Here is a 21875-nt window from a genome sequence, read left to right on the forward strand (position 1 = left end):
CAAGTAGGATGTGAGAAGGGTTGTAAGTGTAAAGGAATGGTTGGAAAGATTGTCGGGTGACATTTAAAAAAGGCTGCAATTATCCCAGAGATTAAGGGCATTCAAGGAGAGCAATGGTCCCAGTAAGAAGCTGGCTCTTTATCTAGTGCACCAAAATGAGGTACACTGTGCAGAGAGCCCACATAAACCCCAAAGGAATTACAAAGGCACAAATGCCACTCCAAATGTTCTCTTTTGTGGTAGTGTGGGCGAGCAGTTAGGGATATCCGAGGGTAGTGCTAATCCTTCATTACACACACAAACGCAGTAAATGAGACACGCACTCAAAGAAATCCAGCACTAATTTTTAAAAATAACACATACTTTTATATAAATGTAGATATCAAGATCATCGGAATCTGGTATTTGTCGAGTTATGAATTTTTACAGTTTTCAGAAATGGACACTTAGTTAATTTTCTGGATCGGTAATGTTATCCTATGGAGGAAAAACATGTATTGCATTTGGCCATTTAGTAGCGATTTACGAGACTGTTCTCCGGGACTCAAGTTGAGTATGGGGCAAGGTCCAAAGCCACACCAACAGGTCACCTAGTGAGGCTCTGGGGCATCCGGTTGCAGAGGTGTGTCACGGCGTCGGGTGTCACATTCACTTTAATGGCAGAATGGTCCGGTTACAAAGAGGCTGCAAGCAGGGACTGGGGGAACCCACAGGGGAGCTTGACCCTTGAGATCCTCTGGCAAATGGGGATGTCTTTGGTCCACTTCTCCTTGGGCTGTGTGGCTCCGGTGCAGTGGTGTCTTTTGATGTCAGATTTCGGTGCAGGAGTTTTTCTCGGTTGGAGAGGGCCTGCAGAGAGAGGCTGCAAGCGGCGACTGGAAGTCCAGTCTCTCTAAACCCAAGAATGGGCTTAGCTCTTGTGGGTCTGGGGACCCCCTTGGCACCGTCACCTCTCTTTGATTCGGGCTCTGGAGCACGGGTGCATAGGTGCTTTGAGACGTCGGGTGGCCGCAGTCACAGACTCACATCTTGGTCTTTGTTTTGTAGAAGAGGGGTAGACAGGACAGCTTGGCCACTCACAAAGTGGGTCTCACTGTCCCTGACGTCCCTCGATGTGCAGGTCGGTCTTCCTCTGCATTGGGACCTCGACTGAGCACAACAAGCCTTGGCTGCTGCAAGAGGTCCAGTACCCCGGGTATCGGTCATGTGCCTCTCACTCAGTGGGAGGACAGATCTGACCATCAAGAGCACAGGGGGCTGCTGCGTTGGGCTGGCTGGAGAGCGACAACTCGGTGGACCACCTCTTACGTTTTTAGTGCCTGCAGCTGCAGAGGAGTAGCTCCTCTACTACAAAAGAGTTTCTTCAGGAAATTGGCGAAGCGCTGGCAGCCCTTTGGGTTTCTTGGAGACTGCACAATGGCAGGACAAGTCTGCTTCTAATATAATTGTTGGGGGCAGCAGTCAAGCTGGCAGGGTTGGTGCCAAGTCAGTCGTTGCTCCTCGTGGCAGGACTCTTCTTTGTCTACACCTTCTGATCCGTTGAAGTCTGAATATCGGTTATCAGGTCCTCTAAACACTCAATTTAGTGGCATTAAGGGGAGTAGCCAATGGGCTGCTTACCTCTGGGTCACTACGCCCCCTATATGACCACTTCTGTGGGAAGTAGGCATAACCCTGTCCCAGAATTCCTAAGTTTGCCAGCATCACGATGGGTAACTCTGAAAAGTTGTGCCCACTTCAGCTAGGCCACCATGGGCGTGGTACTAGCCTGGGGGTTGGCACGCCTCCCTGACCAGCTAATTTTTCCACCTGTCCAGATGCCAAGGAGCTTTGGACAAAGGGGGTCGGCTTCCTCTCCTGTGCGGGAAGCCAGACTCTCCTACAAAAGGCAGCTTCATTGAAGCTCCTCTGCTTTGGAATGCTAATCAGCAGGCCATCCTGTGGGAAGGGGGTGTGAACACCCTCCACCCGAGCAGGCTTTATTTCTGACCTCTGGAGAGCAGAAGCCCTCATCCTTGGGGGTCAGAAACGTGTCTCTGGTGGCAGACTGCCAGGAACCAGTCAGTCAGCGCACCAGTGGCTGGTAGGTTTTCGGAGGGCACCTCTAAGATGCCCTCAGTGTGCATGTATTTGTAAATCCAACACTGGCATCAGTGTGGGTTTATTAATACAAGATGTTTGAAACCAAACATCCCTATTTTAGTGAAGCCATCATGTAGCTGGGGAACGCATTTTCACCAGTGTCCAGCACATGCTTTTAAAATGGCTTATCTGATCACTTGCAATATCTAGTAATAGAACTAGCCACCTTAGGGGCAAATCTGCTCATGCAGCTATGTCCTCACATAAAATATAATGCACCGTGCCTTAGGGCTCAAAGGCCTGCTGTAGGAGTGAATTGCATATATTAGATGCAGTGACTCTGGCATGACACACAGGAGTGTGTTGTGTTTTCATTCATGGTTTGCACCATGATACGCAGCCTGCAATGGCAGTCTATGTAGAATTTGGATGTGGGTCCCTTAGGGTGGCATAAGATATGCTACAGCCCTTAGGGCCTTCTTTAGTACCCCTGGCCTAGGTACCTGGTGTACAATGTACTAGGGACTTAACAGGGGTGCTAAAGTCCTTTGTTATTTGTAGCACAATTAGACAACACCTTGTTTTAGAGAAGGAACACTGGCACTGAGATCTAGTTAGCAGGCCTCAGTGCACTGTCAGAGTTGAAAATCAGCATCAAGCAGCTAAAAAAGGGGCAAAATGTGTGGGTGGTGTGGGGTAACTGCAACAAAAGGCCAGATCTCTACACAACCCCCCGTTCTCCCAGCCAAGAGTCCAGGTGACTCAGCCACAACCTGGGAGAGTCTTCCCAGTCTGTTAGTTGAGGAAACGAATAAAGGAACAGGCTCCACTGTTGCAGGGCCTACTCTGCCTCACATCCTTCTGTGCAGGCCACTGTTTCAGGGCAGCTGACCTACCCCAACAGTAAACTGACCCTTTTTAAAATGCAAGAGATCTGTTTGACCTTATCTCTTTTCCTTTGGAATAGAGGTAGATACCTCTGCTAACTCTGTCTTTGCCAGGGCAAACTGCAGCGAACCCAAATATGTTATCCACAGCCAGAGTAACCCTGCCATGACCAACAGGGTCAGGGGCCTAACTTGCTTTTTGACATGGGGTCCGACCACCATGCCAAGCACAGTCTATCCATAAAGGCTAACACCAAGCAGAGACTACTGACAACTGTCAGTATCCAGAACCACACCTTCAGCACTCCACTGACAGTTGGATGGGTTAACACACAGGCTTCTTTGGGTGTAGGGGGTACTACTGCTTGTTTAGAGTGGGGGGGGGGGGGCTACCACATCCTTTACCAAACACCATCTCCTGCTTAACAGCTGCTTGACTAATCAGGACGTCAAGTGAGGCAGGTAGCGCTTCACCAGTGCCAAGTATGGAGTCCTCTCCAGCAGAAGCATGTGCTCACTGGAACTTTGGCTAAAAGGTCTGCTGTAGGGTTGACTAACATATATTAGATGCAGTGATTTTTGTATGACACACAGGAGTGTGTCATGTCATGTTTTCACTCCTTGTTTGCACCATGTCATGCAGCCTGTAATGGCAGTCTGTGTGGAATTTGTATTTTGTTCCCTTAGAGTGGCATAATATGTGCTGCAGCCCTTAGGGGCCCTGCCCTAGGTTCCTTGAGTACCATTTACTAGGGACTTACAGGGCTGCTAAAGTACTTTGCCAATTGTAGCACAATAAGATAACGCCTTGTTTTCAAGAAGGAGCACTGGCACTGAGGTCTGGTTAGCAGGCCCTAATGCACTGTGAGAGTAGAACATTGGCATCTAGTAGCTGAAAGGGGGCAAACTGTGTGTTTTTGGGGGGGGGCTGGGGGAGGGGGCAACTGCAACAAAAGCCCAGTTCTCTTAAGGAGTCTTCAGAGAAACTAGCTTCTTTTATTTGTATCTTATGGTTTAGTCTTTTTTCGACTAGTCTGAGCAGTTCTTGGCCTTCACAATTGGGGCTCTCAAATTATTGCAAAAAGTATGAAAGATATTTGATGCCAGTTTTATGTTAGTTGGTGATTATGATGGATAAAGTCTTGAAACAACATTTTGTGAGTCCTATTTGGTGTAATTCAAGGACTTTCATGCTCACTTTATGGCAGCCTGTGCTGGGCTGCTGTGTCGTCAGGGTCCTGGTATAGGGTTGTTTGAAATGGAGGGGAGGGTCTCTTGTTGGCAGACGTAGGTACCTTTTTGTCCAAGTAGGGACCCTTGCTTCTAGTCAGGGTAAGGGGGATACACACTTTAGATAACCCCTGCTACCTTGGCACGACCAGACAGGCTTATACCAAAGGCAGTGTGTAAAGTATTTGTACACAAAACACACAGTAGTACACTGATAACACCACAAATGGACATCACACCAGTTTAGAAAAATAAAGTACCTTTATTTAAACTCAACAAGACCAAAACGAAAAAAATTCAACATACAGATAAAAAGATAAGACTTTAGAACAGATATTGCAAAAATAAGGCTTGTAGAAAACAAATAGCTCCACCTGGGGCTATTTCAACATTGTGACCGCAATAAAATCCAAAGTACGGCGCCGAATGCGAGGACCGTGGTGTCGGGCACGGAGTCACACAGACTCCCAAACAAACAGTACCTTGGAAACAAAGTCTATGTCGATGCATGGCGTTGTGGAGGTGAGGCGTCAGTACCGAGGTCGAGGCCTGCTCCCTGGCTGCCACGGGGGAGGCGAGGCATCATTTATTTTTATTTTGTTTATAAAGTTTTGTTTAGTGCTAACATGGCCTCGAAAGGTATCGGAGCGCTTCACATAATGGAAGAGAAGAGCATAGTAAGAGGGTAGATTACAAGGGGGTAACAGAGAATAACATAATTAAATAATAACAATGTACCAGGATGAGAGCAAATAATGCTTAATAGGGTATAACAGACAACCCAGCGCTTTGCAGTTGTAAGGCCAAAAGGAGTGTAGTAGGAGTAATTAAGAAAGCAGATGATCTATGACCATTTAAGGCAAGAACTTGTTCATTAAAATTATTTTTACTTCATGTTTTAAGGCAGCCGAGGGGGGGATTCTGCGGACGTCTGGTGAGACGGAGTTCCAGATCTTCGGTGCCGAGCCAGAGAAAGTTCTGAGCCTTGTTCTCTTTTTGCGAAATGTCTGAGGTTTCAATAGGAGTGAATTTGCACTTCTTGATGATCTGCCCCCTCCTGATAGTTCAAGCTTTTGAGCCAGGTAACCAGGGGTTTTGAAGTGGACGGCTTTATGTGTCAAACAAGCAATCTATAGCTGTATTCTTGCCTCGTAGGGTAACCAATTTAGAGATCTTAGTGCTGGGGATATGTGTTCATTCTTTTTTTGTACCTGTAATCAATCTAGCAGCGGCATTCAAGGAGGCCCTGAGTGGGACCAAGGTGTATTTGGGGAGGCCACAGAGCGTAGTGCTACCATAGTTTAGCCTCAGCAGAACAAGCGCTTGAACCACCTGCTTGAGGTCCTCTTGAGGGAGGAATGGTTTTAGATTTCTAAGAATCCTCAGTGGGTGGTTAGCACCCTTACACATCTTGCTAATATGTTTCTTCATGTTCAAGTGCGAGTCCAGGGTGATTCTGAGAGATTTGGCCTAGTCAGTGATATGAGGGGAGCAGTTGAAGGCAGTGAGGTGTTTCATCCAGAGGTCTATCTTGGGGCTATGAGGAAATATGAGAAGGAATTCTGTTTTGGCGGTGTTGAGCAGGAGGTGGCTATCAATTACCCAGTTTTGGGTATTCTTCAGGATGGAGTTGAGTGAGGTGAAGTGTTCAGAGGGGGTGATTTTCAGATAAAGTGGCAGGTCATCCGCATACATATGAAAAAGAATGTTCATGGAAGTTAGAGCATTCGCTAGCGGTTCCAGGAAAATATTAGAGTATAGGAGAAAGGGCAGACCCTTGAGGGACCCCACCCCCCCCTCCCATGGAGACTGTAGAAGGCTGGGATAGGGATTAATTCACCTTGACTCTTTGGGATCTATTTTGAAGGAAGGATGAGAACCATTGCAATACCAGAACGCAAAGGCCCATCCTGTGTTCCAGAATGGCTAAGAGGTTGTTGTGATTAACCGTGTCAAATGCTGAGGAAAGGTCATGTCTGCAAGGAGGTGACGTGTTGAGTCCAGGACAGGGTAAGTCGGTTGCGTTGGCGGTGAGGTGTTGGTTCCAGTGAGGATGCGAAGTCAGCGAGTTTGTGGAGTCCCCCCGGCGGTTATAGGCGCTGCAATAACAGCATGTGGGCGCTGGCGATGACTGAGTCAATGCGAGTGATGATGTCGTGAAATGCAGATAAGTGTATGCCACGAAGGGCGTCGGAGCTGCGGTGCAGCTGGGCGGTGCGTCGTGCACTTGACGAGTGGTGCCCCTGGCTTTGGTGCAGGTCGCTGCGTCACAGCGGTGTCGCTGACTGCATCCGAGACATGTTTTTTTAGTTCTCTTAGGTTTCATCCAGCTCCCAACGGCAGGAACAACCTCCACAGGCCCAAAATTTGAATAGGCACCTCCTGGCAGGTCATAACTCTCAGCAATAGAGTTCAGGGGAGCTGGGGGTGAAGTTGTTGTGTCCCTGACCCTTCAGAACAGGAGGCCAGCACACACAGGCCCTTGAAGATTCTTATTCAAGCAGGTTCACAGCACAGCTCCAGTTTTTGTCCTTTCCTTGGCAGAAGCAGCAACTGCAGGCCAACCCCACACAGCAAAAGGGACAGTAGTACTCCTCACAGCTCTCCAGCTCCTTGGCAAAGGTTCCTCTTGAGTCCAGAAGCGATTTAAAGTTCTGGGGTTTAAGGTTCACTACTTCTACTCCATTTTGTCTTTGTTCTCTTTGTGCAAGGGTCTCTGAGCCCACTACAAACACGTTCTGTCCTTACTGGTGCAGTATGACCATAGGGGTGGAGAGAGGCCCTATTCAGGTGCAAGGAAAACTCCTCCCACTACTCTAAAGGCAGTCAAGCCCCATTCAGCTCAGCTCTGAGTCATCTAGGAAGGGCCAGGCACACATCAACCCCCCAGTGTTTGTCTACAGTGAATGCACATCCCCAGCCCCTGTCTCCAAAACCAGACAGTCAATCCACAAAAAGGCAGAGGCACACAGAATGGTTAAACAAGAAAATGTCTAAACAAGAAAATGCCTACTTTCTCAAAGTGTCATTTTCAAACACATCATTTAAAAACCATCTTTACTATAAGATGTGTTATTAAATTGTGAGTTCCCAATGGGAACAGGCCTCAAAAGATCATAAGCATGTTGGTAGACCTGCAGGTCTAGTGACTTATTCTACTCTAACTTTTTGTTACGTTCTTGACCCATAAACTGGTTTCAAATGATGTGATCGTGGGCAAATTATTGAATTCATTGAGCCGCCATTTTCTTCAGTATTACGAGTGCACCTTCAAATGTGCAAGGTCGACATGTCTGCTGTACAAAAAACTATTTTGTTTGATTTAATAGACTAAACTTCCTTTCCATATATAAAAACAAATTGAGCCACATATAGGAAAGACATGACCCCTGACTACTCTCTTAGTTCATTAACAGCATTTACACTGACATGCAGCTTTACTGGTAAAACTATATAGTGTACAAACAATAATGTTTGGAAATAGAGTTTCTGCGGATATGTGTCACTTGCACATCACCAAGTAAAGTGTTCTAGTTTACTTTGCTCCTGTTTAACTCTGTTTGCATCACACTTCTTAATTACAAAAAAGTGCTTTTGTAATTTCTGATATATTTTTAAACATTTGAAGTATTAATTTGCAGGCTATTTATTTAAATGTGTTAGAGAGAAATAACTGCTTTCTTCAGACCACTCACTTGACAAAAACCTCCAACTCTAGTAAAAGAGAGAGATATTAACCTCCTTTTCCAAGCAGCAATTAGTTAAAAGACATACTGACATTTGACCTCTTTCCTTGAACAGACAGCAAATGTGTCAAGATAAAAGCAAACTTTAATTGCATCTTTTTTGCTCATTCACTTTCTGAATGAACAGAACACCTGTTCCTTTCCACCCTGAGTTTACTCACCAGATAAACAATACATAGTGCTAAAAATGGCTCATCCTGATAAAATGTTGCAATTGTCAAGGTTTAGGTAAGTTATACTTGTAAGATGTTACAATTCTCCCGTTCTATCCTAGGAGGCAGATAACCTTTCAATAGTGAAAAAACAAATTGGCAGGACATGTCACACACACCAGTACATGTCCTACTTTTCACATACATTGCACCCTGCCAATGGGGGTACCTTAGGCCTACCTGAGGGGTGTCTCGCATGTAAGAAAAGGGTGCATTTGCCAGGTCGACATGGCAGTTTAAAACTGTGCGCAGACACTGCAGTGGCAGGTCTGAGGTACCTTTTCAGGGCTACTCGTGTGGGTGGCACAATCAGTGCTGCAGGCCCACTAGTAGCATCTAATTTACAAGCCCTGATACACTCAGTGCACTTTACTAGGGACTTAAAAGTAAATCAAATATGCCAGTCGGGGAGATCCAATCGTAATACTAATTGACACTGGGAGCACTTGCACTTTGACACTGATCAGCAGTGACAAAGTGCCCAAAAGCATCTAAGCCAGCAAAAACGAAATCCGGCACAGCATCAAAAATACAGGAGTTAGAGGCAAAAAGTCAGGGGAAACCAACCAAAGATCTCAAGTCTAACAGGGGTTGTAGATGGTAAGTTCAGTTCATTTTTAAATTCTGTACCTTTTTTATTTTTATATAAAAGTGTAATGTAAAACGTCCATACTAGAAGCAGCGCAGCCTCTTAAAAAAAATCTTAGTTGCCTTAGGGGTGAACCGGTAATCCAAGTAATGTAGATCATGTTATTTTTCCCAGATTTTAACCTACATTCTTCCTTTAGTAGCAGTTTAATTCAGACTAAACCTATGAGGAGCAGAGAAAGACGTGGAAGAAACTAGTCTGAATCGATGTGCAAATCCCAGCTAGTTTGCAAACTCATCTTAAATTTCGGATTTCAGTTACCTGATTGAGTTCAAGTCCTAAAGTAGAGGAACCGATAATGCAATGCAGAGAAATGGTTGTAAGGGATTTTGTAACCATTCAGGCATAGGTCACCCTGTTGCTTGCATCCTTGCCTGCATGTGAGCCTAACCATCTCAGATGTTTATTTGCTCATGCTAATTAGCAAGGTGTTTTTTCCTGGTGTGTTGCCTAGCTTCATTTGGAATTTCAAATTACCAAAAGTTGTGTTGGCAAATGGATGCACTCATGCACTGTTCCTGCACTTATAAAAAAGAGAAATCCATTATAAACCCTTTACCAAAGAATATATCATTGTGCCCCACAAGGCCAAATAAGGTTTTCCCAAACAATGAAACGTCTGGCTATTAAACCTACTTAGAATGTTTGGCTGTGGCTTAGCCTTCTAACCAGAGCAAGAGCAATTCTCATTTAGACTCATAGTTGGACCACTGTATAGCAGTAGTCTCCAACGTTTTATGTAATAAAAGCTACTTATACTCTATGAAAATCATCCTGATCTACTTCTACTATTAGTATTGTAATAGTGACCACACCACGCAACATCATGAGTGTCAGCTTTAAATATGTTTTAGAAATTCAACAATTTTTCTGTAAACCTAATCTTATGACTTATGAAAAACAAATATTTCCATCTCAAATCCACATTTCAATTGTTGTGTACCTATATTTGTGTACATATATTCATTCAACCAAGAAAAAAGTGATAATTTAGTAGGCTGGGCTGAACAGAAGAGAGCTACTTACTAGCAGATAGAAAGCTACCAGTAGCTCGTTGGAGATGGGTGCTGTGGAGTGTGTCATCCGAATTTACATATAGATGAAAACTTCCCAACTATTTAATCTCCTAAACTAGTCAGTGACAATTAACAATGCAGCACAAGGTTACTATTGGGCACAATATGCAAGATGGCCAGAGACTCCTGCTCAGTCATGGTGAGGTTTTACATTTTTTTGTGCAGAATACTACCCTGGAAGCATCATCATTATTTGCTTCAGTATGCTGTGTTACAACATACAAGAGCAGCCCATATGCTGTGCCGGTGGGAACCTGAGTGTACGCTTCTATATAGTTAACAGTGGTTCACCTGGAGCTAATATTATATTATAATAACATTTAGCAGACATTCAACATGTATAAAATGCTGTCTAGCCTTGTACACTGTGAGAATTCTTTTGTTGATGTAGTGCAAATTAATACAAGAGAAAGTTTTAATATTTTGTTATCCACATATTGGGTGCAGATATAAAAGGACCTGTATATGTCCCAAACATGAAAATGTCACGTGACTTGGCTAGAAACTACACCTTCTTTATGCTAACTTTACAGTGCTTAGTGTTAAAAGAAGCGGTGATTATTTCAGTTTTTAGGGGTTCGTATATTTTATTTGCCCATATGTTTTAACACAGTTTCGTAGTGATAGCTTTTTTGCATATTCATGCAAGGAGTGGGTGCTGGCTAGAAACAATGCCATCTTTATGCTCATGTTTCTTAAGTTGCCTCTTTCTGCGACACAGTGACTTTAGGCTCATTTGTGTACATGTTAGTGCAGGATAAGATTCTCTGAAAAAGCATTTGCGTACACTTCAACTTCGTAGTGTAGGAAACTGGGTTTCTGTTGCAGTAACCCTCCACTTTTTGACAGACTACTGATTCACTTTGACTTGATGTGCCCTGGGTCCCTGCCACTCAGGTTCCCAGGGCCTGTGTTCTTTCCCAAACCTGTACCTTGTACCCCCAATTGGCACCTCTCTGGCCACTTGTCAGTCCCTTGTAAAAGGTACCATGGGTACCAAGGACACCGTGGCCTGGGAAGGCCTCTAAGGGCTGCAGCACTTATTGTGCCACCCTTAGAGGCCCTGTACCTTTATTTATATATATATATTCACTGAAAAAACCAAAGGTTTCAGGGGTGTTATAGTTAGGAATTGGAATTTAAAAAACCTTAGAAATTCACTGAAAAAACCATAGGTTTCAGGGGTGTTATAGTTAGCTGGACATTTCTCTCGTACAAAAACCCTAGAAATTCCCCTGTTATAGTTAGTTCAGCTAACTATAACTCGCGCCCCCGCAATGCACTGCTGATGACGTCACATATTACATCACTCATGACATGGTCAGTGACATCACTGATGACATCTCAAATGACATCACTGATGACATCATCCATGTGATAAATTACTGCATCTTCTCACATCCTAATTTAACCGTTGATACACCAACTCAAAATTTCAGACGTCCATTCTCAAAACCATAGATACTCCAATACCAATAACTACATACCCACTCATTAACTCTTAGGTCTACATACACCTCCACTCACTCACCTGTACAGTCACTCTGTACAAGACTATCATATGCATTTATACACCTACATAGACACACACACACCACCAGTCATCCATAGAGGTACTCTCGCATCTAGTCAGTCATGCAAATAATTAATCACACTCCCATTTACTCACCTATGCAGTTATACATACTCCAGTTCACTTACTCATAAACATAGTACCACATTCTAAGGCTATTATACAATCATTGATACAAGCACACACTCATCCATACAGCCACTCTCACAATCACACACTCTCACATATACCCACTTATATACTCTTACACGCATATATACTGTCTTTCACATATGTAGTTAGTCACACATGTACCACTGAGATATACATTCAATCCCTAGCACACCCATACATACACTCACTCAACCATACAGTTCATCACAGAGGCACTCTTAAAACCATGCACCCATAGAATCACCCACTCACACATCTATGCATAGTCACACACACCCTACCCACACAAACACTCAGGCACCCATACAGATACTCAGACAACCAATCAATAACCCATATAGACACTCATATAGCTATTCACAAAACCATGCAGCCACTTATACATCTACACACAGACACATACAGACATTCACACAGTTTAGTCACTAGTCTGCAGTAAGATACGTTTAATGACTCACTTATAGAGTCAGTTATGCACCTAGAAAATCATCCATTCACACACTTGTACACCCACTCATTCTTCCACAGGCCTTTCACTATAAATATATAAAACATATTTAAACTTTACAGAAACACACAGTCACTGGATGAAGTCATCAGTGATGTCATCAGTGATGTCATTTGAGATGTCATCAGTGATGTCACTGACCATGTCATGAGTGATGTAATATGTGACGTCATCAGCAGTGCATTGCGGGGGTGCGAGTTATAGTTAACTGAACTAACTATAACAGGGGAATTTCTAGGGTTTTGTACGAGAGAAATGTCCAGCTAACTATAACACCCCTGAAACCTATGTTTTTTTCAGTGAATTTCTAAGGTTTTTTAAATGCCAATTCCTAACTATAATGCCCCTGAAACCTTTGGTTTTTTCAGTGAATTTCAAAGGTTTTTTAAATGCTAATTCCTATCTATAACGTATCTCTAAAGATAACATGTTAAATGATTTTCATTGGATTCCTATATTTTTCAATTTCAGTGTGTCAATTTCATTAATTATGTTTTTTTGAAATTCTTTTTTATCACCATTTTTAAAATGTATTTATTTAATTCTTTAAACATATTTTTTTATATTGTTAAAAATATTTCTTTAACTATATGTTCAAAACTTTTTTACATATTTTTTTTTTCAATGTTATTGGATCCGCGCACCGTTCTCGATCCCTACGCGGAAGCATCCGCGCACGGTATGCGTTGGGTACGTGTTTAGTGCACGATCGCAATGCGACCGGTACGCGACTCCCAGCCTATACGCGACACGTTTGATGTACGTAACGTGACGTTTATGCGCTTCCGGGATGCGTCATCTGCGTCTATGACGCGGTAGGTGCGCGGATCCCCCGAAGTATTTAACATTTAAGGAAACATATATATGTATTTCATGTGAATATTAATTGAAGACAAACTCTAAACTAGTCTTAAAAGTCAGTGTAGAAAGTAGTCATACAACCAATGATTTCTTGTCTTTTTTCCAAAAACATTTCCGTGGATCTGCTCACCCAACGCGAGAGAATCCGTGCACCCAACGCGATAGGATGCGCGCACCGTGCGCGCATTACACCGTTTAAAAAAAAAAAAAGGGTGCCCCAGGGGGTCCTTCTAGGACCCCCTATAAGGACCCCCCTAAGCACCTCTAGAGGGTCAGAGTACTTCCACTCTGCCCCCTTTATATGTTTTACACACTTATTCCCCTTGCTTCTTCAGCCTCGCTTCTACCGAGGCAGAAAATGGCCGCCAACAGTTCCTGGTTTCGAATGTAGACACACTCGACAGCCAATTAGCATTCAGCGTGCGATCGGCAGGGTGCGCGCTCGGTTCGGGGAGGGTGCGCTCACGGTGCGGGTAGGGTCCGCGGATCCTCCCCGGCCATAGATATTTATGTACTTTTAACTCTAATTTTCTCAGGAACTACTGAACGGATTCGCACCATTTATGCAAAAGGCACGAGTCTGAACTGAGGACTACCTCTTTGCCAAATTTGGTGTCATTCTGTTCAGCGGTTCGGGCTGTAACTGCGACAACGGATCTAATGGGAAATTGCATGGGTGAAACGCGTTTTGGGACCTCTTTTTTCTCGACCCCCGCTTGACGAATCACCACAAAACTTTCAGGGTCGGAGCGGAGCGGAGCTGGCCAAAAGTTTGGCAAAGTTTGCGAGGATTCGTCAACCGGCGCCAGACTTATTGGGAATAGAAGGTTGCGGATTTCCTATGGAAAATAGGTCCTAACTATAACTATCTACTGGCGACCGCCAGTAGATTATATATATATACACACACACACACACACACACACACACACACACACACACCCCTCCATATTGCAGGCTGCGTGTTTTGGTGCAGAACATAGTAAAGAGCCGACATGGCACACATCCCTGTGTGCCATGCCTACAACCCACTGCCCTGGCATAGATCAGCCACCCCTTAAGCTGGGTGCACTATTCCACTGGTGAGGGTACAGGTGCATGAGCCTTGTACCCCTACAGTGTCTAGGTCAATTCCTAGACATTGTAAGTGCGGTAATGCCATTACGAGTATATGGTGCTGGGAGTTTGTCATTACGAACTCCACAGCACCAGTATGTCTTTACTGAAAACTGGGAAGTTTGGTATCAAACCTCTCAGCACATTAAACCCACACTGATACCAGTGTGGGATTTAATGAAAAATGCACTCAGAGGGCATCTTAGAGATGGCCCCTGAAACTCGACCAGTCTCTGGTGTGTTCCCTGACTGGTACACACCAGCTGCCACCACGAGACATGTTTCTGGACCCCTGGTGTGGGAGCCTTCGCTCCCTGAGCCCAGAAACAAAGCCTTTCCTGGGAGGAGGTGGTCACACCTCCCCCAGGCCAGGAAGATCCATCTGTGGCAGGGAGCTTCAAAGACCTTGCCGCCTTTTTGATGTGACCCCCAGCCTCTCCTGCTATCCGGAGGGAAGACAGGTGGGAAAAATTAGCACAGCCCAGAATGTGTGCCCACCTCTGCCAACCCCACCCCTCATGTGGTGGAGGCGAGATGAAGCCCACTCTTCAGTGCCTGCCATCTGCAAGATGGCAGGCACTCTCCAATCAGGATTAGGGATTGTGCTCACTCCCCCACGTGGAGTGAGCACACAAAGGGTGTAGTCACCCTAACGTCAGTAGCCCATTGGCTACTGACCTCGAGACCCCTAAAACGCCCCCTAAACACAATATTTATGGGACAGCCCTGAACCAAGGAAAGAGATTCCACAACCTACGAAGAAGAAAGACGAAAGAAGATGCCCAGCAGAGGAGACTGCAGAGAAGAAGTGACTTGGCCCCAGCCGCCCGTCAGCAGTTTCCAGAGATCCTACGCCAAAAGTCTCCTCGTCCTGCAGCCAGCAACCTCCAGAACCCTGGGAGGACTGGCTGCCTTCAACAAAGACCGGATCTCCTGTGAACAGCAGCTCTTTCAGAAGAAAGTCCCAAGACAGACTCTGAGCCTGCTGAGGACAAAGAAACCCGACGCTTGGAACCACCACTGCACCCGATGCCTACGGCCCGAGTTAGTGGCCCACCGGTCCCAGCGAGGTCCCCCAGCGCTCCAGAGTCCAAGTCCACCATGGGTTGACCCCTCTAAGACTCCTTTATTTCACCTACATCCTCTGCACGGAGACCGCCCCCTAACTGCAAGTGGCACGGTAAGGTGAAATTCAACCTCAAAAGACACCCCTGCATCCAGCCGCCCTGCGCCCTGGAGAAGAGAACCCGAGGTGCACCTACCTCCCCGAGCCCTCCAACTTACCTGCCCAGCTGTTGGTTCGTCCCGGAAGTCTTCCTTGACCAAGCCTTCAGCCAAAATCCAAAACCAGCAACGCCCTCTGAAAACTGGGCACCCGATGCCAAAACAGCACCCTGCCCCCAGCTGCCCCGGCGCCCCTGCGGGTGTACTTTGGGTGCTAACTCAGATCCCCCTTTGCCCTGAGCCTAACACCAGGAACTTTGCACCCACAACCTTGTGGCCTGCTCGTGAGCAGCCACCAACCTGAGGCCCCCTATTCCCCATAAAATAGCATTCATACCAACTCCCACAACAAAGTACTTACCTGTTAACCGAAAACTTAATTTCTCTCTATAGGAATACATTGACTGTTTTTCCTTGAAAAATGTTCTAAGTGTGGAGTTGATTGGTATGAAAACCTGAAAAACTGCAACTGATTTACTTACCTTTTCTTTAGGAAATGTCCCGGTGTGACTGAGTAGAAACAGTAATCTAAAGTAGTCAAAAGTAATCTAACAGTAATATCCACTGTATTGAAAAGATTTACAAACCTGGAACAAAGACCTCTTCTTTCAGCTTGCTTGTATTGTTCAACCTGCCTTGAATAGTACCATTAACGCTTACCTGTACCAGGCTTGCTTGGTTCTAGAAAATAAATACAACAAAATAATATTTTATACAAATAAATTGGTCTGAGTTCAGTCTTTGAGCATGTGCCATCATTTGCTGATTGAGTGTGTACAACAAATGCTTAACAATACCTGATAGTCTTACTGCACTCCCACACTACCACGAATAGAAAGTAAGGTGCTATCTACTTTTACCTCTGCCTAACTTTGGTGTTCCACTGGACTCTGTGCACACTATACCTCATTTTGGTATAGTATATTTAGAGTCGGCTTCCTACACGTAGTCACATTATCACGACACCTTGAACATTCAGTATGATGCATAGCATTCACTGCACAAATGTCATGGCTTATTGTTGCAGGGTAGGCGGCGATGCTATCTAGCTAACATAAACAATTGTGACCTGACAAACCCCTCACCCTCGGCATGCCTGCATATTTTATTTATTTATATCCAAACACAGAGGGGCCTGCTGTAAAAAGAGCCCACACCGGGTCGATCCATTGCCAAACAATTTTATTGAAGGGTGTAGCGAGGACGCAGCAAAGCCTCACAGGAATAAAGTTCAATCTGCTGCCTGACGCGTTTCGTGTTATCCACTTCTTCAGAGGCAGGGACTGGAGGGGTCAAGACACCGCATTTTTTGCACCCTTTTGAAGTCATGAGTCCCGCCCCGAATGGGCGTTGCCACACCCATGGCCTGCTGGTCGATGTAGTGCAGTACCGCTACAGTGAGCTGCAGCGTCTTGCCTCTCAAAATTATTTAAATAAATCCCAAGTGGGGTGTGGGGCAGAGCTTGAGCCCCCGCTAACACTCTCAATCCCCCAATACTGGCACCCAGTCCATATGCAGCGGCGTCGGTTGGCGTCGTCGCTGGGGTGCTCACCAGAACACCGGGGCTCTTTCCGCGGCTCAGGCGGGGCCGCAAACATCCAAACACAGAGGGGCCTGCTGTAGAAAGAGCCCACACCGGGTCGATCCATTGCCAAACCATTTTATTGAAGGGTGTAGCGAGGACGCAGCAAAGCCTCACAGGAATAAAGTTCAATCTGCTGCCTGACGCGTTTCGTGTTATCCACTTCTTCAGAGGCAGGGACTGGAGGGGTCAAGACACCGCATTTTTTGCACCCTTTTGAAGTCATGAGTCCCGCCCCGAATGGGCGTTGCCACACCCATGGCCTGCTGGTCGATGTAGTGCAGTACCGCTACAGTGAGCTGCAGCGTCTTGCCTCTCAAAATTATTTAAATAAATCCCAAGTGGGGTGTGGGGCAGAGCTTGAGCCCCCGCTAACACTCTCAATCCCCCAATACTGGCACCCAGTCCATATGCAGCGGCGTCGGTTGGCGTCGTCGCTGGGGTGCTCACCAGAACACCGGGGCTCTTTCCGCGGCTCAGGCGGGGCCGCAAACATCCAAACACAGAGGGGCCTGCTGTAGAAAGAGCCCACACCGGGTCGATCCATTGCCAAACCATTTTATTGAAGGGTGTAGCGAGGACGCAGCAAAGCCTCACAGGAATAAAGTTCAATCTGCTGCCTGACACGTTTCGTGTTATCCACTTCTTCAGAGGCAGGGACTGGAGGGGTCAAGACACCGCATTTTTTGCACCCTTTTGAAGTCATGAGTCCCGCCCCGAATGGGCGTTGCCACACCCATGGCCTGCTGGTCGATGTAGTGCAGTACCGCTACAGTGAGCTGCAGCGTCTTGCCTCTCAAAATTATTTAAATAAATCCCAAGTGGGGTGTGGGGCAGAGCTTGAGCCCCCGCTAACACTCTCAATCCCCCAATACTGGCACCCAGTCCATATGCAGCGGCGTCGGTTGGCGTCGTCGCTGGGGTGCTCACCAGAACACCGGGGCTCTTTCCGCGGCTCAGGCGGGGCCGCAAACATCCAAACACAGAGGGGCCTGCTGTAGAAAGAGCCCACACCGGGTCGATCCATTGCCAAACAATTTTATTGAAGGGTGTAGCGAGGACGCAGCAAAGCCTCACAGGAATAAAGTTCAATCTGCTGCCTGAAGCGTTTCGTGTTATTCACTTCTTCAGAGGCAGGGACTGGAGGGGTCAAGGCACCGCATTTTTTGCACCCTTTTGAAGTCATGAGTCCCGCCCCGAATGGGCGTTGCCACACCCATGGCCTGCTGGTCGATGTAGTGCAGTATATATATATATATATATATATATATATATATATATATATATATATATATATATATACATTCCAATATTGGTTCCCCGAGCAACATCTTCCCAAACAAGGTGATCTTTGGGAGTTGTAGTCACCACCTGGCTACAGCTGATGGGCGAACATGTGATCAGGGGTGATTAGTGCTTGCACCAATTGGAGCACAGTGGGACTATTTTAAACGTGGATGTGTTAACATCCGGACAATAACGGTATCTGAGGAAGGCTAATTAAAGCCGAAATGCATCATGCCCAGCTAATGGTCCAATAAAGTGCTTCCTGGAGAAATTTCCCCGTGTGGCCTCTTCTTCCTTCTTGGTCAGGAGGGTTCTATGTGATGAGATAGATATAGATATATATATATTCACTGAAAAAACCATAGGTTTCAGGCACGTTATAGTTAGGAATTAGCATTTAAAAAACCTTAGAGTGAATTTCAATGGTTTTGTACGAGTGAAAAGTCCAGCTAACTATAACGCCCCTTAAACCTATGGTTTTTTCAGTGAATTTCTAAGGTTTTTTTAAATGCTCATTCCTAACTATAACGTGCCTGAAACCTATGGGTTTTTCAGTGAATTTCAAAGGTTTTTTAAATGCTAATTTCTAACTATGCCTACAGAGATAGGACATGTGAAGAAAGAAGAAAAAATGCACAGAAAGAAAAAAAAGAAATGCAGAAAGAAGCAACAGAAGTCCTCAAAGACGAAGAAAAGTGCAGGAAGAAGGATAACATGCAGAAAGAACAAACAGAAGAGCAGAAAGAAGCCTTGTTGCAAAATCATCCTGTACCCTCAACTTTTTCAGACTGATACTGGTGGTAACTGAGTCTGACTAACCAGTCCTAGAGCCAGTGCCATGTTAAAAGACACTCAGAATACAGTGAAAACACCTACATACACTAGGAAACACTATGCGTTGGGGTCCCCCTGTGATTAGCATGACATCCTCTGTAAGCCCCTAGTATATAATAGGGCAGGGGATTAAAACTACCTCTTAAAACACGCCACAGGGCGTGTTTGCACACGTCACCTCAGGGCCCGTCCCCTCCCTTCCCCACTGTGTAAACACGCCCTGTGGCCGTTTTAAGTTGGGATATTAAGTCCCCTTGAATCCTGAGGGTCTCTAGGGTCGAACTAGACCACTAGGTACCTCCAGTAAGCGCCACATAGCTGCGTTGCAGAGAGGTGTAAAAAGTGGCACGGCCTGGACCACCTCTCTGCAACGCAGCTCTGTGGCGCTTACTGGAAGCACCTGGTGGGCTAGTTAGCCTCCAGGGGCCCTCAGGATTGAAGGGGAATAATTTCCCCAACTTAAAACGCGCCACAGTGTGTGTTTGCACACGTCATCTCAGGCCCCGTCCCCTCCCTTCACCACTGTGTAAACGCGCCCTGTGGCCATTCTATGTTGAGAGATTAAGTCCTCTTGAATCCTAAGGGTCCCTAGGGTCAAACTAGCCCATTAGGTTCCTCCAGTAAGCGCCACAAAGCTGCGTTGCATAGAGGTGTAAAAAGGGGCGTGGCCTCAGAACACCTGTCTGCAATGCAGCTCCCTGGCGCATACTGGAGATACCTGTTGGGCTAGTTGGCCCTCAGGGACCCTCAGTATAGAAGAGGAATTAATTCCCCAACTTACAACTCGCCAGGGAGCGCGTTTGCAGAGTGCTGCAAGGAGGGGGCATGGCCTCCGGCACGATGCCAGTCTTTTATTTATTTTATTTTTTTAGGAAGGAGGGCTGTGTGGCCCCCCTTCTTTTTCTAATTTATTGGCCCTGGGGACCCCCTCCCCCAGGGCCTGCACCCTAATTTTGTTTTGTTGAAAAAAATTAATTTGGAAGGGGGCCGCGTGCCCCCCCTCCCAAGGCCTTAATCGGCCCCGGGGACCCCAACCCCCGGGTCATGGCCTTTTTTTATTTTAAATTCTTTAGGAGGGGGCTGCATTGCCCCCCTCCTCAGGCCACTTATGGCCCCGGGAACCCCATCCCCCGGGGCCGGCCTTTGTTTTTTTAATTTTTAAATATATTTATAGCAACACCTAGGACATGCTGGACAAACCGTATGTACCTATCACCATGACGATTTGCGTGATATTCATTAAAAGGCGACTATGCATACAATGAATCCACGTGGAATGTATTTACACCGCTAGTGAAGCTCTGACGTGTCTGACGCCCTACCGTGCCTAATCCCGGCGCCCCCGCCGGTGGGTACTCTCCAAGTAGACACCCTTGTCGTTTATTTATACAAACATGGGTAGCTATTGACGGGCACATTTAATACACACGCACACCAAGCCATTCAAAGGGGATTCGACAAAAATTCGACCAAACTATGCAAGAAACCCCCCTCACGGTTAATAAAGCACACATCCACCGCCGGATATGTAATGCTTTTTATTTTACTCTCTGGAAAGGAGACTAACCTCACTTGAGATGCACAGCGTGCTCCTGGCTGAGCCCAATGCTGTGTTACACCCACCAGTGCCTGCCGAGTGCCACACACCTCTGTGTTGTATTCCACCAGCTAGTGCGTATGCTATGACACTCTCTAGCCCATGTGCACTGTAACACCACCCCGTGAATATGTCATGCCACACTTGCCTTTACACGGGTTATATTGCCCCATCTAACGTGCCTTCCTCGATGCCTGTTATAACGCACAGCGCTATGCCATACATATTACAATCTGGGATCCATATCTTTGTCACAGTGCATATGCAACGTTACACTCCCCAGCACATATTTTATATTACAACTTTAGAGACTAGTTAGGTTACACAACACTGCCCTGTGCATATTACACTCCAAGGCGCATATCGCATAGCATGCGCTAGTGCCTGTGCTATCTCGCGCTCTGCAATGAATCTGTCATTGCGCACAATGTATTGCATATTATATTTCACGCCCCGGTTCATCTTATATCACACTTTTTGGTGCACAGTTTTATACCATATACTATATCTAGTTTTCATTTTCAATCGTGCTCGCAGGACTATGTTCTATATAACACTGCATCCACCTACCCTTTTCACAGGCATTACATTTTGCGATGGGGGGGGGTGCAGGGTCAGGGGGTGTTTCTGCCAAGTGAGCCCGGAGTCAGTCACAAACGTCCTCTTCTTCCTGATTAAAAGTGAGATTATGCTGCATACTTGTTCATATTTTAAGTAGTTCGCACAGACACACATTTTAAAAACAATAAAGTTCCTAATACCCACCTTCTCTGAACAGTTAGCTTGCTGCCCCATCCACCTCCTCCCTATCCTCTGTTGTCTGAATCCATGGACTAGCCTCCTCCCTCCTGCCATGCATGGCCTGATGTGCTGCCACTGCCCTCCATTTAGCATGATGTACCAGTCCACTCCCCCTGCCCTCCATTTCCCAATTCTATGGCCCATCATTGACCTCCTGCTTAGCCTCTGTGCTTAGCTTGCTGCCCCTATTCTCCTTCCCCCTGCCCTCCAATGTCTTTGTGCATGCCCCTGCTCCATCCTTTTTGCCCACCGTGTTCCATGGACCTTCCACTCCTATCTACTCTGAGTGTTCTGTTGAGCTGCCACTACACTCCCACCTGCCTAGCATTGTCAGATGACTGTAACCTGTCCCTGCCACCTCCACCCTGCCTGTCCACATGCCATGCCCCTATCCCCTTCCTCCTGTCCTCCATGGTTCATTTTACTGCTACACCCTTTTGCCCTCCCTGGTCTGTT

At 46.1% G+C, this 21875-nt stretch overlaps 1 protein-coding gene across 12 annotated transcripts in view; it reads left to right on the forward strand.

Moving 5' to 3' along the window:
- Positions 1-21875, forward strand: part of LOC146855858 (uncharacterized) — a 922371-nt gene that overhangs the window by 36262 nt on the left and 864234 nt on the right. The window lies entirely within an intron of this gene.

Source organism: Triturus cristatus, chromosome 4_1, assembly GCF_964204655.1.
Source record: "Triturus cristatus chromosome 4_1, aTriCri1.1, whole genome shotgun sequence".
Taxonomy (NCBI): Eukaryota; Metazoa; Chordata; class Amphibia; order Caudata; family Salamandridae; genus Triturus; species Triturus cristatus.